Here is a 22315-nt window from a genome sequence, read left to right on the forward strand (position 1 = left end):
CACCGGAGGAAGTTATGAAAGTGAAAACATGGACGATGATTTCAAGACTTGCTGCTATCGAATACAGATCGCCCCGTGATCAATTTGATAAATTATTAACGTTTATTAATACCTAAAGTTGGTTTAGTAAAGTAGTTTGAAGTGATTTGTAAAAGTTTATAGGCAACTTTTTTAATTTTACAAAGTGACGTTGCATCTTGTAAAGGTGAATTTTCCTGGATCAGACCGGCCTTCATAAAATTACATTTTGACTATACAATGACGGATTTAATCGGGAAAAAAACCCAATTGTGATGTTTATGGGATATATAGGAGTGCCAACAAAGAAGCTCGTCAAAGGTAATGAATGTTTTATATTTTATTTCTGCGTTTTGTGTAGCGCCGGCTACCGCAAAATCTTTTGTTTAGGTCTCGTTCAGGTATTTTGGGGGGTGCATGCTATCAGATAATAGCTTCTCATGCTTTCGCCGAAAAGCATTTTACAAATCTGACATGTTGGCTAGATTCACAACGAGTGTAGCTTTAATTGAGTATCTTGCGTGTGTGTTTTAATGAAAGTTTGAGTTTTATTGAGTACTACAGATGGCTCTCTGAAATTTCCGCTGATTTCCACCAACATCCCTAACAGGCTCTAGGCTACGTTACACACCAACCCATAGAATAAGAACTAATAGTAGAACTGACGCTAGGCTAGGCTACGTTACACACCAAACCATAGAATAAGAACTAATAGTAGAACTGATGCTAGGCTAGGCTACGTTACACACCAAACCATAGAATAAGAACTAATAGTAGTACTGACGCTACGCTAGGCTAGGCTACGTTACACACCAACCCATAGAATAAGAACTAATAGTAGTACTGACGCTAGGCTAGGCTACGTTACACACCAACCCATAGAATAAGAACTAATAGTAGAACTGACGCTAGGCTAGGCTACGTTACACACCAACCCATAGAATAAGAACTAATAGTAGTACTGACGCTAGGCTAGGCTACGTTACACACCAACCCATAGAATAAGAACTAATAGTAGAACTGACGCTAGGCTAGGCTACGTTACACACCAACCCATAGAATAAGAACTAATAGTAGTGCTGACGCTAGGCTAGGCTAGGCTACGTTACACACCAACCCATAGAATAAGAACTAATAGTAGAACTGACGCTAGGCTAGGCTACGTTACACACCAACCCATAGAATAAGAACTAATAGTAGAACTGATGCTAGGCTAGGCTAGGCTACGTTACACACCAACCCATAGAATAAGAACTAATAGTAGAACTGATGCTAGGCTAGGCAACGTTACACACAACCCATAGAATAAGAACCAATAGTAGTACTGACGCTTGCCTAGGCAACGTTACACACCAACCCATAGAATAAGAACTAATAGTAGAACTGATGCTAGGCTAGGCTACGTTACACACCAAACCATAGAATAAGAACTAATAGTAGAACTGACGCTACGCTAGGCTACGTTACACACCAACCCATAGAATAAGAACTAATAGTAGAACTGATGATAGGCTAGGCAATGTTACACACCAACCCATAGAATAAGAACTAATAGTAGAACTGATGATAGGCTAGGCTACGTTACACACCAACCCATAGAATAAGAACTAATAGTAGAACTGACGCTAGGCTAGGCTAGTTACGCACCAACCCATAGAATAAGAACTAATACCTAGGCTAGGCTAGGCATTAGAACCCATAGAATAAGAACTAATAGTAGAACTGACGCTAGGCTAGGCTACGTTACACACCAACCCATAGAATAAGAACTAATAGTAGAACTGAAGCTAGGCTAGGCAACGTTACACACCAACCCATAGAATAAGAACCAATAGTAGTACTGACGCTAGGCTAGGCTACGTTACACACCAACCCATAGAATAAGAACTAATAGTAGTACTGACGCTACGCTAGGCTAGGCTATGTTCCAACCACAGCTATGGGTGTCTGTTGTGATGCTGTGGGCCTCTGTTTCTGACTGAGGAGAACATGTCTGTTAAATATTTAACTGTACCAGTTCATGGACTTCCCTCAGGCTACAGGCTATTCGCTAGGCTACACTAGGCTAGTCTGTGTTAGCGGTGGGAGGCCATGGACTACCCTCAGGCTACAGGCTATTCGCTAGGCTACACTAGGCTAGTCTGTGTTAGCGGTGGGAGGCCATGGACTTCCCTCAGGCTACAGGCTATTCGCTAGGCTACACTAGGCTAGTTTGGTTAGCGGTATGTTAAATGCTATATATATAGGATAAAACACATCACGACAAGAGAGAGACCATAACACTACATTAAGAGTTACCTTAGGCAACAACATAGCATGGTAGCAACACATGAAAAAAACAAACATGGTATCAAAACAACATGACAACAACATGGTATCAACACAACATGACAACAACATGACAACAACATGGTATCAACACAACATGACAACAACATGGTATCAACACAACATGACAACAACATGGTAGCAACTCAACATGACAACAACATGGTAGCAACACAACATGACAACAACATGGTAGCAACTCAACATGACAACAACATTTAAGTAGCAACACAACATGACAACAACATGGTATCACCAACATGACATCAACATGACAACAACATGGTAGTCAACACAAATGACAACAACATGGTATCAACTTAACTTTATGACAACAACATGGTAGCAACTCAACTTAAACAACATGGGTAGCAACACAACATGACAACAACATGGTATCAACATCAACATGACAACAACATGGTAGCAACACAACATGACAACAACATGGTATCAACACAACATGACAACAACATGACAACAACATGGTATCAACACAACATGACAACAACATGGTATCAACACAACATGACAACAACATGGTAGCAACTCAACATGACAACAACATGGTAGCAACACAACATGACAACAACATGGTAGCAACTCAACATGACAACAACATGGTAGCAACACAACATGACAACAACATGGTATCAACATAACATGACAACAACATGGTATCAACACAACATGACAACAACATGGTAGCAACTCAACATGACAACAACATGGTAGCAACACAACATGACAACAACATGGTAGCAACACAACATGACAACAACATGGTAGCACCACAACATGGTAGCAGCACAACATGACAACAACATGGTAGCAACACAACATGACAACAACATGGTAGCAACTCAACATGACAACAACATGGTAGCAACACAACATGACAACAACATGGTATCAACATAACATGACAACAACATGGTAGCAACTCAACATGACAACAACATGGTAGCAACACAACATGACAACAACATGGTATCAACATAACATGACAACAACATGGTAGCAACACAACATGACAACAACATGGTATCAACATAACATGACAACAACATGGTATCAACACAACATGACAACAACATGGTATCAACATAACATGACAACAACATGGTAGCAACACATGAAAAAAAAAACATGGTATCAACACAACATGACAACAACATGGTATCAACACAACATGACAACAACATGGTAGCAACTCAACATGACAACAACATGGTAGCAACACAACATGACAAAACATGGTATCAACACAACATGACAACAACATGGTATCAACACAACATGACAACAACATGGTAGCAACTCAACATGACAACAACATGGTAGCAACACAACATGACAACAACATGGTATCAACATAACATGACAACAACATGGTATCAACACAACATGACAACAACATGGTAGCAACTCAACATGACAACAACATGGTAGCAACACAACATGCCAACAATATGGTAGCAACACAACATGACAACAACATGGTATCAACATAACATGACAACAACATGGTATCAACACAACATGACAACAACATGGTAGCAACTCAACATGACAACAACATGGTAGCAACACAACATGACAACAACATGGTATCAACATAACATGACAACAACATGGTATCAACTCAACATGACAACAACATGGTATCAACTCAACATGACAACAACATGGTAGCAACTCAACATGACAACAACATGGTAGCAACACAACATGACAACAACATGGTATCAACTCAACATGACAACAACATGGTATCAACACAACATGACAACAACATGGTATCAACTCAACATGACAACAACATGGTAGCAACTCAACATGACAACAACATGGTAGCAACACAACATGACAACAACATGGTAGCAACACAACATGACAACAACATGGTATCAACACAACATGACAACAACATGGTATCAACACAACATGACAACAACATGGTAGCAACTCAACATGACAACAACATGGTATCAACTCAACATGACAACAACATGGTAGCAACTCAACATGACAACAACATGGTAGCAACTCAACATGACAACAACATGGTAGCAACTCAACATGACAACAACATGGTATCAACTCAACATGACAACAACATGGTAGCAACTGAACATGACAACAACATGGTAGCAACACAACATGTATCAACAAAACATGACAACAACATGGTAGCAGCACAAAACATGGTACAAACATTATTGTGCACAGACAACAGCACAAAGGGCAAGAAGGTAGAGACAACAATACATCACACAAAGCAGCCACAACTGTCAGTAAGAGTGTCCATGATTGAGTCTTTGAATGAAGAGATTGAGATAAAACTGTCCAGTTTGAGTGTTTTTTGCAACGAGCGACCCAGGGATGTGTGTGCTTTGGGGACCTTTAACAGAATGTGACTGGCTGAATGGGTGTTGTATGCGGTATAGAGAGCAGTGATGTGTCCTATAATGAGCATTGACGGCAAACCTGATGGCCGCATGGGGCGGCAGCGTAGCCTAGTGGTTAGAGCGTTGGACTAGTAACCGGAAGGTTGCGAGTTCAAACCCCCGAGCTGACAAGGTACAAATCTGTCATTCTGCCCCTGAACAGGCAGTTAACCCACTGTTCCCAGGCCGTCATTGAAAATAAGAATATGTTCTTAACTGACTTGCCTGGTTAAATAAAGGTAAAATAAAATTTAAAAAATGGTAAAGAACATCTAGCCGCTCGAGAGCACCCTTACCTGCCGATTTATAAATTACGTCTCCATAGTCTAGCGTAGAGTATGGAGACGGTCATCTGAATCACAGTTTGGCAGCTGGGGTAAAGAGAGGAAACCAAGTCTAGATGTAACCTTAGCCTGCAGTTTTGATATGTGCTGAGAGATGGACAGTGTACCGTCTAGCCATACTCCCAAGTACTTGTATGAGGTGACTATCTCCAGCTCTAAACCCTCAGAGGTAGTAATCACACCGGTGGGGAGAGGGGCATTCTTTTAACCAAACCACATGACCTTTGTTTTTGAGGTGTTCAGAACAAGGTTAAGGGCAGAGAAAGCTTGTTGCACACTAAGAAAGCTTTGTTGTAGAGCGTTTAACACAAAATCCGAGGAGGGGCCCGCTGAGTATAAGACTGTATCATCTGCATATAAATGGATGGATGAGAGCATCCTAATGCCTGAGCTATGTTGTTGATGTAAGTTGAGAAGAGTGTGGGGGTTAGGATTGAGCCTTGGGGTACTCCCTTGGGGACAGGCAGTGGCTGACACAGCAGATGTTCTGACCTTATACACTGCGCTCTTTGAGAGAGGTAGTTAGCAAACCAGACCAAACATCCTTCAGAGACACCAATACTCTTTAGCCGGCACACAGGAAGGAATGGTCTACCGTGTCAAAAGCATTGGCCAAGTCAATAAAAATAACAGCACAGCATTGCTTAGAATCAAAGGCAAGGACATTTAAGGTTGCAGAGACATATCCACAACCTGAGCAGAAACCAGATTACATACCAGAGAGAATACTGTAGACATACCAGAGAGTAACTATAGACATCAAGAAAGCCAGTCAGTTGAATATTGACAAGTTGTTCCAACACTTTGATAAACAAGGGGAAATAGAAATAGGCCTGTAACAGTTAGGATCAGCTTGATCTCCCCCTTTAAATAAAGGACCCACTGTAGCTGCCTTCCAGTCAATGGTAACCTCCCCAGAGAGGAGAGAGGGGTAAAAAGGTCAGAGATGGGGCTTGGTGATGATAGGGGCAGCAACCTTAACGAAGAAAGGGTCTAAACCATCTGACACAGATGTTTTTTGGGGTCAAGTTTAAGGAGCTCCTTTAGTACCTCGGACTCAGTGACCGCCTGCAGGGAGAAACGTTGTAGCGGGGCAGGAAAAAAAGAGGGAGGAGCATCGGGGATAGTCGCATTAGAAGGAAAAAAAAGGGAGGAGCATCGGGGATAGTCGCATTAGAAGGGAAAAAGAGGGAGGAGCATCGGGGATAGTCACATTAGAAGGGAAAAAGAGGGAGGAGCATCGGGGATAGTCGCATTAGAAGGGAAAAAGAGGGAGGAGCATCGGGGATAGTCGCATTAGAAGGGAAAAAGAGGGAGGAGCGTCGGGGATAGTCTCATTAGAAGGGGTGGTTGATGAGGAAATGTTGGACGGGCAAGGAGGCATGGCTAAGAGGATTAGGAATCCCGACTTAATGAAGTGAGCTCAGCCATGTGCTCCTTGTCAGTAACAACCACATGATCAACATTAAAACCTGTTATGGCTGCGATATCCCGTACCAGGAACCAACACCAGGGGAAATTTCAGAGATTGACAACTAAAAATACAACTTCGTAACATTAAACATTCTTGAAAAATGCAAGTGTCTTACACCCTTCAAAAGATTAGAATCTTGGTAATCAAACTACGTCTTCCCATTTAAAATAGCTATTACAGAGAACAAATCCCATGCTTTTGTTTGAGAAGAGAAATCAACAACATAAACATTTCCGCTATGACAGTGGTGGGGGTACCTGTACCAGACAGGGGGAGACAGACCAGGGCAGACAGTGACCAGAGAGGGTGGAGTGTGGTGGGTGTACCTGTACCAGACAGGGGGAGACTGACCAGGGCAGACAGTGAACAGAGAGGGTGGAGTGTGGTGGGGGTACCTGTACCAGACAGGGGGAGACAGACCAGGGCAGACAGTGAACAGAGAGGGTGGAGTCCAAGCAGCAGTGCAGTAGGCAACAGGAGTAGGTGTCACACCCACTTGGGAGAAGCTTTTTTCGGGAGGCAGATTCCGAACATAGCTAGCAGGTCTCTGTCTGTCTTTTCCACGTGGAAAAGGAGGTCGTTATCTCGCTAAATCTTCTCAGTGTTGGTGAAAAGGAGGTCATTAGCTCGCTATGTCTTCTCAGTGTTGGTGAAAAGGAGGTCATTAGCTCGCTATGTCTTCTCAGTGTTGATGAAAAGGAGGTCATTAGCTCGCTATGTCTTCTCAGTGTTGGTGAAAAGGAGGTCATTAGCTCGCTATGTCTTCTCAGTGTTGGTGAAAAGGAGGTCATTAGCTCGCTATGTCTTCTCAGTGTTGGTGAAAAGGAGATCATTAGCTCGCTATGTCTTCTCAGTGTTGGTGAATTATCCTTCACGACGTCCAAACAAAGAGTATTCTATTGTTATTATTATTGTTGTATTAGGAGTGAGAGGATGGTTTTGGCTTTTCAGTAGGAGCGAGAGGATGGTATTGGCTTTTCAGTAGGAGTGAGAGGATGGTATTGGCTTTTCAGTAGGAGCGAGAGGATGGTATTGTCTTTTCAGTAGGAGTGAGAGGATGGTATTGTCTTTTCAGTAGGAGTGAGAGGATGGTATTTATCTTTTCAGTAGGAGTGAGAGGATGGTATTGGCTTTTCAGTAGGAGCGAGAGGATGGTATTTTTCCAGTTTCCTCTGTTTCTTCTGCAGGTTAGAAGTGTTTTTTAAACTTGTATTTTCTTGATAGTCCTTGATCGTAAAAGTCCGTTCAGGTAATGTCGTCCAAAACTAAGGTTTTACGTGTGGAATTGTGAAGTGGAATGAAAAGGGTTTGATGTTGAGGGTTTAGTATCCTGTATGAGTCTCTGTCTGTCATCGTGAAGTGCATATATATATAATTGATGGGTGTCAGTCTCGGGGGCTGTGTATGTTAAATGCTAAATGGAAGTCTACAGAACAGTAGCCATGGAACTTTTAGATCTATAGTTGGGAGACTCAGAAGATGTACAGTCTGATCTACACTACACTATGCTATCTCTTTTGCGGGTCTGTTAAATGTTATAGGAGACATCTCTGTCACCATTTGGGACTATAGTTTGACTCGACACTATGCTATGTCTTTTTATAGTCTGTTAAATATTATAGAAGACCTCTCTGTCACCATTGGGACTATAGTTTGACTCTACAACGATGTAAAGCTACAAGTCTGTCAGTCTGGGGGTTTTGGGACTGTTTTTTCTTCTCCTTCATGCTCTGTCTTCTGTCTTGTTAGCTTTAGTCTGTTACATATTCTAGATTCTAATTCTGTGGGAATTAGCGTTATGCTGAAGCTAGTCAGTGTGAGGCTATAGGCAGTTAGCATTATGCTAAAGATGGCAGGGTGGCAGGGTAGCCTAGTGGTTAGAGTTCAAATCCCCGAGCTGACATGGTACACATCTGTGGTTCTGCCCCTGAACAGGCAGTTAACCCACTGTTCCTAGGCTGTCGTTGAAAATAAGAATTTGTTCTTAACTGACTTGCCTGGTTAAATAAAGGTTACAGACATTTAAACTAAAAGTATATATACCCTGGAGACTACACACATGAGGTAGCTATCCAATTAATAATATCATTTTAGCAGTAGCACAAACACTCCCGTCACACACACACACACACACACACACACACACACACACACACACACACACACACACACACACACACACACACACACACACACACACACACACACACACACACACACACACACACACACACACACACACACACACACACACACACACACACACACCTGTCAGAATGCCAATTAATAAAATGTGAAAGTGAGGAGAGAACTAGGCTCCCTATTGGCTTACACTGACTAGCTTTAGCATAATGCTAACTGCCTATAGCCTCACCCTGACTAGCTTTAGCATAATGCTAACTGCCTATAGCCTCACCCTGACTAGCTTTAGCATAATGCTAACTGCCTATAGACTCACCCTGATTACCTTTAGCATAATGCTAACTGCCTATAGACTCACCCGCCTATAGCCTCACCCTGACTAGCTTCAGCATAATGCTAACTGCCTATAGCCTCACCCTGACTAGCTTTAGCATAATGCTAACTGCCTATAGCCTCATCCTGACTATCTTTTTACCTTTATTTAACTAGTTAAGTCAGTTAAGAACAAATGGTTATTTACAATGACGGCCTCCCTGGGAACAGTGGGTTAACTGGTCTGGGAACAGTGGGTTAACTGGTCTGGGAACAGTGGGTTAACTGGTCTAGGAACAGTGGGTTAACTGGCCTAGGAACAGTGGGTTAACTGGTCTAGGAACAGTGGGTTAACTGGTCTGGGAACAGTGGGTTAACTGGTCTAGGAACAGTGGGTTAACTGGCCTAGGAACAGTGGGTTAACTGGTCTAGGAACAGTGGGTTAACTGGTCTGGGAACAGTGGGTTAACTGCCTGTTTACCAATGACGGCCTCCCTGGGAACAGTGGGTTAACTGGTCTAGGAACAGTGGGTTAACTGCCTGTTTACCAATGACGGCCTCCCTGGGAACAGTGGGTTAACTGCCTGTTTACCAATAACGGCCTCCCTGGGAACAGTGGGTTAACTGCCTGTTTACCAATGACGGCCTCCCTGGGAACAGTGGGTTAACTGCCTGTTTACCAATGACGGCCTCCCTGGGAACAGTGGGTTAACTGGTCTAGGAACAGTGGGTTAACTGCCTGTTTACCAATGACGGCCTCCCTGGGAACAGTGGGTTAACTGGTCTGGGAACAGTGGTTTAACTGCCTGTTTACCAATGACGGCCTCCCTGGGAACAGTGGGTTAACTGGTCTAGGAACAGTGGGTTAACTGCCTGTTTACCAATGACGGCCTCCCTGGGAACAGTGGGTTAACTGGTCTGGGAACAGTGGGTTAACTGGTCTGGGAACAGTGGGTTAACTGCCTGTTTACCAATGACGGCCTCCCTGGGAACAGTGGGTTAACTGCCTGTTTACCAATGATGGCCTCCCTGGGAACAGTGGGTTAACTGCCTGTTTACCAATAACGGCCTCCCTGGGAACAGTGGGTTAACTTCCTGTTTACCAATGACGGCCTCCCTGGGAACAGTGGGTTAACTGCCTGTTTACCAATGATGGCCTCCCTGGGAACAGTGGGTTAACTGGTCTAGGAACAGTGGGTTAACTGCCTGTTTACCAATGACGGCCTCCCTGGAAACAGTGGGTTAACTGCCTGTTTACCAATGATGGCCTCCCTGGGAACAGTGGGTTAACTGGTCTGGGAACAGTGGGTTAACTGGTCTAGGAACAGTGGGTTAACTGCCTGTTTACCAATGATGGCCTCCCTGGGAACAGTGGGTTAACTGCCTGTTTACCAATGACGGCCTCCCTGGGAACAGTGGGTTAACTGCCTGTTTATCAATGACGGCCTCCCTGGGAACAGTGGGTTAACTGCCTGTTTACCAATGACGGCCTCCCTGGGAACAGTGGGTTAACTGGTCTAGGAACAGTGGGTTAACTGGTCTAGGAACAGTGGGTTAACTGCCTGTTTACCAATGACGGCCTCCCTGGGAACAGTGGGTTAACTGCCTGTTTACCAATGACGGCCTCCCTCGGAACAGTGGGTTAACTGCCTGTTTACCAAAAGGCAAATTGACTCCTGCGGGGACGGGGGGTGGGATTTAAAAAAACAATATATATATAGGACAGAACACACATCACAACAAGTGAGACACCATAACACTACATAAAGAGAGACCTAAGACAGCATGGCAGCACCACAATATGACAACATGGTAGAAACACATGACAACAACATGGTAGCAACACAACATGACAACAACATGGTAGCAACACAACATGACAGCAACACATGACAACAACATGGTAGCAACACATGACAACAACATGGTAGCAACACAACATGACAACAACATGGTAGCAACACAACATGACAACAACATGGTAGCAACACAACATGACAACAATATGTAGCAACACAACATGACAACAACATGGTAGCAACACAACATGACAACAACATGGTAGCAACACAACATGACAACAACATGGTATCAACACAACATGACAACAACATGGTAGCAACACAACATGACAACAACATGGTAGCAACACAACATGACAACAACATGGTAGCAACACAACATGACAACAACATGGTATCAACACAACATGACAACAATATGGTAGCAACACAACATGACAACAACATGGTAGCAACACATGACAACAACATGGTAGCAACACAACATGACAACAATATGTAGCAACACAACATGACAACAACATGGTAGCAACACAACATGACAACAACATAGTAGCAACACAACATGACAACAACATGGTAGCAACACAACATGACAACAACATGGTAGCAACACAACATGACAACAACATGGTAGCAACACAACATGACAACAACATGGTAGCAACACAACATGACAACAACATGGTAGCAACACAACATGACAACAACATGGTAGCAACACAACATGACAACAACATGGTATCTACTCAACATGACACCAACATGGTATCAACACAACATGACAACAACATGGTAGCAACACAACATGACAACAACATGGTATCAACACAACATGACAACAACATGGTATCAACACAACATGACAACAACATGGTATCAACATAACATGACAACAACATGACAACAACATGGTATCAACTCAACATGACAACAACATGGTATCAACACAACATGACAACAACATGGTATCAACACAACATGACAACAACATGGTAGCAACTCAACATGACAACAACATGGTAGCACCACAACATGGTAGCAATACAACATGACAACAACATGGTAGCAACTCAACATGACAACAACATGGTAGCAACTCAACATGACAACAACATGGTAGCAACTCAACATGACAACAGCATGGTAGCAACACAACATGGTAGCAACACAACATGGTAGCAACACAACATGGTAGCAGCACAAAACATGGTACTAACATTATTGTGCACAGACAACAGCACAAAGGGCAAGAAGGTAGAGACAACAATACATCACACAAAGCAGCCACAACTGTCAGTAAGAGTGTCCATGATGGAGTCTTTGAATGAAGAGATGGAGATAAAACTGTCCAGTTTGAGTGTTTTGTTGCAGCTCGTTCCAGCTGTAGCAAACTGAAAAGACGAGCGACCCAGGGATATGTGTGCTCTGGGGACCTTTAACAGAATGTGACTGGCACAATAATTGATGGATTAAGTAATAAGTAAGCTCATCCTCTAGGTGTGATCTTACGTAGAGCTGTCTGGCTGCTCTGGCAGGGGTTGTGTTGATAAGTTATTAATGATTCATGTTCTTGGAGAGAGTGTGTTTTTTGATGAGAAGATGTAGGTCGTTGGTAGTGTCTTCTACTGTCTATAATTGATCCTGCATTAGTACACCTATTTCTCCTCTCCTCTCCTCTCCTCTCCTCGCCTCGCCTCGCCTCTCCTCTCCCTCCCTCCCCTCCCCTCCCCTCCCCTCCCCTCCCCCTCCCCTCCCCTCCCCTCCCTCCCCTCCCCTCCCCTCCCCTCCCCTCCCCTCCCCTCCCCTCCTCCTCCCCTCCCCTCCCCCCCGCCTCGCCTCGCCTCGCCTCTCCTCTCCTCTCCCCTCTCCCCTCCCCTCCCCCTCCCCTCCCCTCCCCTCCCCTCCCCTCCCCTCCCCCCCCCCTCTCCCCTCCCCTCCCCTCCCTCCCCCCCCTCCCCCCCCTCCCTCCCCCTCCCCCTCCTCCCCTCCCCTCCCCCTCCTCCCCTCCCCTCCCTCCCCCCCCCCCTCCCCTCCCCTCCCCCCCTCCCCTCCCCTCCCTCCTCCCTCTCCCCTCCCCTCCTCTCTCCTCTCCTCTCCTCCTCTCCTCTCCTCTCCTCTCCTCTCCTCTCCTCTCCTCTCCTCTCCTCTCCTCTCCTCTCCCTCTCCCTCCCTCCCCTCCCTCCCCTCCCCCCCTCCTCTCCTCCCCCCTCCCCTCCCCTCCCCTCCCTCCCTCTCCTCTCCTCTCCTCTCCACCTTGAATTGCTTACATGGACTCCTGGCTTGACGTGAGGTTGACCACACTATTTTATTTTCATCATAAGCAAAAGCTATTGGTTTTCTATCCAAAATTGCAAAAAAAAAAGTGATTCATTGAATAAACACGAGTTAAGAGACGAGTTAAATAGATAAACGGGTGTGGCAGTACCAGGAACAGTGCCATCTAGTGGCCAAAAGCTGGTACTTTCACACTCATTTATAGGGGGAGAGGGATAAACGGGTGTGGCAGTACCAGGAACAGTGCCATCTAGTGGCCAAAAGCTGGTACTTTCACACTCATTTATAGGGGGAGACGGATAAACGGGTGTGGCAGTACCAGGAACAGTGCCATCTAGTGGCCAAAAGCTGGTACTTTCACACTCATTTATAGGGGGAGAGGGATAAACGGGTGTGACAGTACCAGGAACAGTGCCATCTAGTGGGGGGAGATGGGGGGAGAAGGGGGGGGTAATCCGCTTTACTGAATAATCTGAACAGGGAGGAAAAGCTGTCTGCCTACACAGATTGCAAACACAGACCGATGACCTCACTGCCCCATAAGCAAACAGGAAACCACTCACCCAGAGACAGCGCTCCTAGTGGCCGGGGACTTTAATGCAGGGGAACTTAAATCAGTGTTACCTCATTTCTACCAGCATGTCAAATGTGCAACCAGAGGAGAAATATTTTAGACCACCTTTACTCCACATACAGAGATGGGTACAAAGCTCTAGACCACCTTTACTCCACACACAGAGACGCCTACAAAGCTCTAGACCACCTTTACTCCACATACAGAGACGCCTACAAAGCTCTAGACCACTTTTACTCCACATACAGAGACGCCTACAAAGCTCTAGACCACTTTTACTCCACATACAGAGACGCCTACAAAGCTCTAGACCACCTTTACTCCACATACAGAGATGGGTACAAAGCTCTAGACCACCTTTACTCCACACACAGAGACGCCTACAAAGCTCTAGACCACCTTTACTCTACACACAGAGACGCCTACAAAGCTCTAGACCACCTTTACTCCACATACAGAGACGCCTACAAAGCTCTAGACCACCTTTACTCCACACACAGAGACGCCTACAAAGCCCCTCCCTCCATTTGGTAAATCTAAACATAACTCTATCCTCCTGATTCCTGCTTACAAGCTCAAATTAAAGCAGGAAGACCCAGTGACTCAATACAAAAGTGGTCAGATGAAGCAGATGCTAAACTACAGGACTGTTTTTTTTAGCACAGACTGGAACATGTTCCGGGGATTCTTCTGATGGCATTGAGGAGTATAACACATCAGTCACTGGCTTCATCAATAAGTGCATTGAGGACGTCGTCCCCACAGTGAACGTACGTACATACCCCAGCCAGAAGCCATGGATTACAGGCAGCATCCGCACTGAGTGAAAGGCTAGAGCTGCCAATTTCAAGGAGCGGGACTCTAACCCGGAAGCTTCTAAGAAATCCCACTATCCCCTGTGATGAACCATCAAACAGGCAAAGCGGCAATACAGGACTAAGATCTAATCGTACGACACCGGCTCTGACGCTTGTTGGATGTGGAAACCATTACAGACAAAGGGAAGCACAGCCGCGAGCTGCCCAGTGACACGAGCCTACCAGACGAGCTAAATACCTTCTATGCTCGCTTCGAGGCAAGTAACACTGAAACATGCATGAGAGCATCAGCTGTTCCGGATGACTGTGTGATCACGCTCTCCGCAGCCGAATAGAGACATTTCAAATGTGATATTATGGCTTTGTACAGTGTTATAACTGTGTGTAGGAGTAGTAACATCAGTAGTGTCAATGTCTCTACTGTAGATGGAACTGTGTGTAGGAGTAGTAACATCAGTAGTATCAATAGGAGTAGCAACGTCAGTAGAATCAATAGGAGTAGTAACATCAGTAGTATCAATAGGAGTAGTAACATCAGTAGTATCAATAGGAGTAGTAACATCAGTAGTATCAATGTCTCTACTGTAGAGGGAACTGTGTGTAGGAGTAGTAACAACAGTAGTATCAATAGGAGTAGTAACATCAGTAGTATCAATAGGAGTAGTAACATCAGTAGTATCAATAGGAGTAGTAACATCAGTAGTATCAATAGGAGTAGTAACATCAGTAGTATCAATAGGAGTAGTAACATCAGTAGTATCAATAGGAGTAGTAACATCAGTAGTATCAATAGGAGTAGTAACATCAGTAGTATCAATAGGAGTAGTAACATCAGTAGTATCAATGTCTCAGTAGTATCTGGAGTAGAGGGAGTAACTGTGTGTAGGAGTAGTAACAACAGTAGTATCAATAGGAGTAGTAACATCAGTAGTATCAATAGGAGTAGTAACATCAGTAGTATCAATAGGAGTAGTAACATCAGTAGTATCAATAGGAGTAGTAACATCAGTAGTATCAATAGGAGTAGTAACATCAGTAGTATCAATAGGAGTAGTAACATCAGTAGTATCAATAGGAGTAGTAACATCAGTAGTATCAATAGTAAGTCAGTAATCAATAGGAGTAGTAACATCAGTAGTATCAATAGGAGTAGTAACATCAGTAGTATCAATAGGAGTAGTAACATCAGTAGTATCAATCATCAGTAATAGGAGTAGTAACATCAGTAGTATCAATGTCTCTACTGTAGATGGAACTGTGTGTAGGAGTAGTAACATCAGTAGTATCAATAGGAGTAGTAACATCAGTAGTATCAATAGGAGTAGTAACATCAGTAGTATCAACATGAGTAGTAACATCAGTAGTATCAATAGGAGTAGTAACATCAGTAGTATGAATATCAAATCAAATCAAATCAAATTTATTTATATAGCCCTTCGTACATCAGCTGATATCTCAAAGTGCTGTACAGAAACCCAGCCTAAAACCCCAAACAGCAAACAATGCAGGTGTAAAAGCACGGTGGCTAGGAAAAACTCCCTAGAAAGGCCAAAACCTAGGAAGAAACCTAGAGAGGAACCGGGCTATGTGGGGTGGCCAGTCCTCTTCTGGCTGTGCCGGGTAGAGATTATAACAGAACATGACCAAGATGTTCAAATGTTCATAAATGACCAGCATGGTCAAATAATAATAAGGCAGAACAGTTGAAACTGGAGCAGCAGCACAGTCAGGTGGACTGGGGACAGCAAGGAGCCATCATGTCAGGTAGTCCTGGGGCACGGTCCTAGGGCTCAGGTCCTCCAAGAGAGAGAGAAAGAAAGAGAGAATTAGAGAGAGCATATGTGGGGTGGCCAGTCCTCTTCTGGCTGTGCCGGGTGGAGATTATAACAGAACGTGGCCAAGATGTTCAATTGTTCATAAATGACCAGCATGGTTGAATAATAGTAAGGCAGAACAGTTGAAACTGGAGCAGGAGCATGGCCAGGTGGACTGGGGACAGCAAGGAGTCCTCATGTCAGGTAGTCCTGGGACATGGTCCTAGGGCCCAGGCCAGTTGAAACTGGAGCAGCAGCATGGCCAGGTGGACTGGGGACAGCAAGGAGTCATCATGTCAGGTAGTCCTGGGGCATGGTCCTAGGGCTCAGGTCCTCCGAGAGAGAGAAAGAAAGAGAGAAGGAGAGAATTAGAGAACGCACACTTAGATTTACACAGGACACCGAATAGGACAGGAGAAGTACTCCAGATAAACAAACTGACCCTAGCCCCCGACACATAAACTACTGCAGCATAAATACTGGAGGCTGAGACAGGAGGGGTCAGGAGACACTGTGGCCCCATCCGAGGACACCCCCGGACAGGGCCAAACAGGAAGGATATAACCCCACCCACTTTGCCAAAGCACAGCCCCCACACCACTAGAGGGAAATCTTCAACCACCAACTTACCATCCTGAGACAAGGCCGAGTATAGCCCACAAAGATCTCCGACACGGTACAACCCAAGGGGGGAGGAAACCCAGACAGGCCGACCACAACAGTGAATCAACCCACCCAGGTGACGCACCCCCCAGGGACGGCACGAGAGAGCCCCAGCAAGCCAGTGACTCAGCCCCGTAACAGGGTTAGAGGCAGAGAATCCCAGTGGAAAAGGGGAACCGGCCAGGCAGAGACAGCAAGGGCGGTTCGTTGCTCCAGAGCCTTTCCGTTCACCTTCCCACTCCTGGGCCAGACTACACTCAATCATATGACCCACTGAAGAGATGAGTCTTCAGTAAAGACTTAAAGGTTGAGACCGAGTTTGCGTCTCTGACATGGGTAGGCAGACCGTTCCAAAAAATGGAGCTCTATAGGAGAAAGCCCTGCCAATAGGAGTAGTAACATCAGTAGTATCAATAGGAGTAGTAACATCAGTAGTATCAATAGGAGTAGTAACATCAGTAGTATCAACATGAGTAGTAACATCAGTAGTATCAATAGGAGTAGTAACATCAGTAGTATCAACATGAGTAGTAACATCAGTAGTATCAATGTCATCAGTAGTATCAATAGGAGTAGTAACATGTAGTATCAATAGTAGTAACATCAGTAGTATCAATGTCTCTACTGTAGAGGGAACTGTGTGTAGGAGTAGTAACATCAGTAGTATCAATAGGAGTAGTAACATCAGTAGTATCAATAGGAGTAGTAACATCAGTAGTATCAATAGGAGTAGTAACATCAGTAGTATCAATGTCTCTACTAACGTCAGTAGTATCAATAGGAACTCAGTAGTATCAATGTAGGAGTAGTAACATCAGTAGTATCAATAGGAGTAGTAACATCAGCAGTATCAATAGGAGTAGTAACATCAGTAGTATCAATAGGAGTAGTAACATCAGTAGTATCAATAGGAGTAGTAACATCAGTAGTATCAATAGGAGTAGTAACATCAGTAGTATCAATAGGAGTAGTAACATCAGTAGTATCAATAGGAGTAGTAACATCAGTAGTATCAATAGGAGTAGTAACATCAGTAGTATCAATAGGAGTAGTAACATCAGTAGTATCAATAGGAGTAGTAACATCAGTAGTATCAATAGGAGTAGTAACATCAGTAGTATCAATAGGAACATCAGTAGTAACATCAGTAGTATCAATAGGAGGAGTAGTAACATCAGTAGTATCAATAGGAGTAGTAACATCAGTAGTATCAATAGGAGTAGTAACATCAGTAGTATCAATAGGAGTAACATCAGTAACATCAGTAGTATCAATAGGAGTAGTAGTAACATCAGTAGTATCAATAGTATCAATAGGAGTAGTAACATCAGTAGTATCAATAGGAGTAGTAACATCAGTAGTATCAATAGGAGTAGTAACATCAGTAGTATCAATAGGAGTAGTAACATCAGTATCAATAGTAACATCAGTAGTATCAATAGGAGTAGTAACATCAGTAGTATCAATAGGAGTAACATCAGTAGTATCAATAGGAGTAGTAACATCAGTAGTATCAATGTCTCTACTGTAGATGGAACTGTGTGTAGGAGTAGTAATTATATATAGTAGTAGTTATTTGCACAAATAGTTAAAGTACAAAATAGTTAAAGGGAAAATAAATCAACATAAATATGGGTTGTATTTGCAGTGGTGTTTGTTCTTCACTGGTTGCCCTTTTCTTGAGGCATCACAAATCTTGCTGCTGTGATGTAACACTGTGGAATTTCACCCAGTAGATATGGGAGTTTATCAAAATGTGATTTGTTTTGGAATTATTTGTGGATCTGTGTAATCTGGTGGAAATATGTCTCTCTAATATGGTCATACATTTGGCAGGAGGTTAGGAAGTGCAGCTCAGTTTCCAACTCATTTTGTGGGCAGTGAGCACATAGCCTGTCTTCTCTTGAGAGCCACGTCTGCCTACGGCGGCCTTTCTCAATAGCAAGGCTATGCTCACTGAGTCTGTACATAGTCAAAGCTTTCCTTAATTTTGGGTCAGTCACAGTGGTCAGGTATTCTGCCGCTGTGTACTCTCTGTGTAGGGCCAAATAGCATTCTAGTTTGATCTGTTTTTTGTTAATTCTTTCCAATGTGTTAAGTACTTATCTTTTTGTTTTTCTCATGATTTGGTTGGGTCTAATTGTGTTGCTGTCCTGGGGGTGTGTTTGTGTTTGTGAACAGAGCCCTAGGACCAGCCTGCTTAGGGGACTCTTCTCCAGGCTCATCTCTCTGTAGGTGATGGCGTTGTTATGGAAGGTTTGGGAATCACTTCCTTTTAGGTGGTCGTAGAATTTAACAGCTCTTTTCCGGATTTTGATCATTCGTGGATATTGGCCTAATTTTGCTCTGCATGAATTATTTGGTGTTTTACGTTGTACACGGAGGGTATTTTAGCATAATTCTGCCCTCTTTCTCCCGTTGTCTCTCTCTGGTTAGGCAAAGAATTATATATCGGCAGAGTGAGGTTGTTAAATGAGGCATCATGTTAGTCAGCCTAAAGACAGGAAGCTGGAACATAATGTGATGTGGGATACAGAGATAGAGAGAGATGGAGAGACTACTTTTGTATATTATCTACCTCACTTGTTTTGGATTGGTTGACATATGTTTTCCATGCCAATAAAGTCCCTTGAAATGAATTGAGACGAGAGGAGAGATGAACAGAGGTACAGGATGCTGGAACAAGCCTAATGTGATGGGGGATACAGAGAGAGAGAGAGAGAGATGGAGAGAGGTAGAGAAGCTGAAGCTAAAATGATGACGAGCTAGAGAGACAGACAGAGAGAGAGATGGAGAGAGACAGACAGAGAGAGAGATGGAGAGAGACAGACAGAGAGAGAGATGGAGAGAGACAGACAGAGAGAGAGAGATGGAGAGAGACAGACAGAGAGAGAGAGAGGAGAGAGACAGACAGAGAGAGAGAGATGGAGAGAGACAGACAGAGAGAGAGATGGAGAGAGACAGACAGAGAGAGAGAGATGGAGAGAGACAGACAGAGAGAGAGAGATGGAGAGAGACAGACAGAGAGAGAGAGATGGAGAGAGACAGACAGAGAGAGATGGAGAGAGACAGACAGAGAGAGAGAGATGGAGAGAGACAGACAGAGAGAGAGAGATGGAGACAGACAGAGAGAGAGAGATGGAGAGAGACAGACAGAGAGAGAGAGATGGAGAGAGACAGACAGAGAGATAGAGATGGAGACAGACAGACAGAGAGATAGAGAGAGACAGACCGAGAGAGATGGAGAGAGACAGACAGAGAGATGGAGAGAGACAGACAGAGAGATGGAGAGAGACAGACAGAGAGAGATGGAGAGAGACAGACAGACAGAGATGGAGAGAGACAGACAGACAGAGATGGAGAGAGACAGACATAGAGAGAGAGATGGAGAGAGACAGACAGAGAGATAGAGATGGAGAGAGACAGACAGAGAGAGAGATGGAGAGAGACAGACAGAGAGATAGAGATGGAGAGAGACAGACAGAGAGAGAGATGGAGAGAGACAGACAGAGAGATGGAGAGAGACAGACAGAGAGAGAGATGGAGAGAGACAGACAGACAGATGGAGAGAGACAGACAGAGAGAGAGATATATGGATAGAGACATACAGAGAGAGAGAGATGGAGAGAGACAGACAGACAGAGATGGTAGAGACCTTGATACTACAGTGCTGATGTTACTACTCCTACACAGAGTTCCATCTACAGTAGAGACATTGACTGATGCTACAACACACAGCCTGACAAAAGAGACAGTGGATAAGATAGAGTGAGAGTGTATAGAGGGGGATACAGAGAGGGAGATAGAGAGATGTGGAGAGAAAGAGGTGGAGAGAGAGAGAGTGGCAGGGAGAGTGGAGAGAGAGGAGGGAGGGAGAGGGAGACAGAGAGAGGTGGAGAGGGAGAGAGTGGAGAGAGAGGAGGGAGGGAGAGGGAGATAGAGAGAGGTGGAGAGGGAGAGAGTGGAGAGAGAGGGGGCAGGGAGAGGGAGATAGTGGAGAGAGAGGAGGGAGAGGGAGATAGAGAGAGGTGGAGAGGGAGAGAGTGGAGAGAGAGGGGAGAGAGAATGAGGGAGATTCATCTTGTGAAGTACTGTTGCTGTTCCTCCTCTCCATATGTAATCACCAGGCCCTCTCTACCTCTCCTCTCTCTACCTCCTCTCTCTACCTCCTCTCTACCTCCTCTCTCTATGTCCTCTCTCTACCTCCTCTCTCTACCTCCTCTCTCTACCTCCCCTCTCTACCTCCTCTCTCTACCTCCTCTCTCTACCTCCCTCTCTACCTCCTCTCTCTCTACCTCCTCTCTCTACCTCCTCTCTCCATATGTAATCACCAGGCCCTCTCTCTACCTCCTCTCTCTACCTCCTATCTCTCCCTCTCTCTCTACCTCCTCTCTCTACCTCCTCTCTCTACCTCCTCTCTCCATATGTAATCACCAGGCCCTCTCTCTACCTCCTCTCTCTACCTCCTATCTCTACCTCCTCTCTCTACCTCCTCTCTCTACCTCCTCTCTCTACCTCCTCTCTCCACCTCCTCTCTCCATATGTAATCACCAGGCCCTCTCTCTACCTCCTCTCTCTACCTCCTCTCTCCATATGTAATCACCAGGCCCTCTCTCTACCTCCTCTCTCCACCTCCTCTCTCCATATGTAATCATCAGGCCCTCTCTACCTCCTCTCTCTACCTCCTCTCTCCATATGTAATCACCAGGCCCTCTCTACCTCCTCTCTCTACCTCCTCTCTCTACCTCCTCTCTCTACCTCCTCTCCATATGTAATCACCAGGCCCTCTTTCTACCTCCTCTCTCTACCTCCTCTCTCTACCTCCTCTCTCCATATGTAATCACCAGGCCCTCTCTACCTCCTCTCTCTACCTCCTCTCTCTACCTCCTCTCTCTACCTCCTCTCTCCATATGTAATCACCAGGCCCTCTCTCTCCCTCCTCTCTCTACCTCCTCTCTCTACCTCCTCTCTCCATATGTAATCACCAGACCCTCTCTCTACCTCCTCTCTCTACCTTCTCTCTCCATATGTAATCACCAGGCCCTCTCTCTACCTCCTCTCTCTACGTCCTCTCTCTACCTCCTCTCTCTACCTCCTCTCTGCATATGTAATCACCAGACCCTCTCTCTACCTCCTCTCTCTACATTCTCTCTCCATATGTAATCACCAGGCCCTCTCTCTACCTCCTCTCTCTACCTTCTCTCTCTACCTCCTCTCTCTACCTCCTCTCTCTACCTCCTCTCTCTACCTCCTCTCTCCATATGTAATCACCAGGCCCTCTCTCTACCTTCTCTCTCTA

The 22315-nt window shown here is 44.7% G+C and overlaps 1 pseudogene; it reads left to right on the top strand.

The window, feature by feature from the left end:
* Window positions 1-22315, top strand: part of LOC124019434 — a 176176-nt pseudogene that overhangs the window by 64495 nt on the left and 89366 nt on the right.

This window comes from Oncorhynchus gorbuscha, unplaced genomic scaffold, assembly GCF_021184085.1.
Source record: "Oncorhynchus gorbuscha isolate QuinsamMale2020 ecotype Even-year unplaced genomic scaffold, OgorEven_v1.0 Un_scaffold_921, whole genome shotgun sequence".
In the NCBI taxonomy this organism is placed as follows: Eukaryota; Metazoa; Chordata; class Actinopteri; order Salmoniformes; family Salmonidae; genus Oncorhynchus; species Oncorhynchus gorbuscha.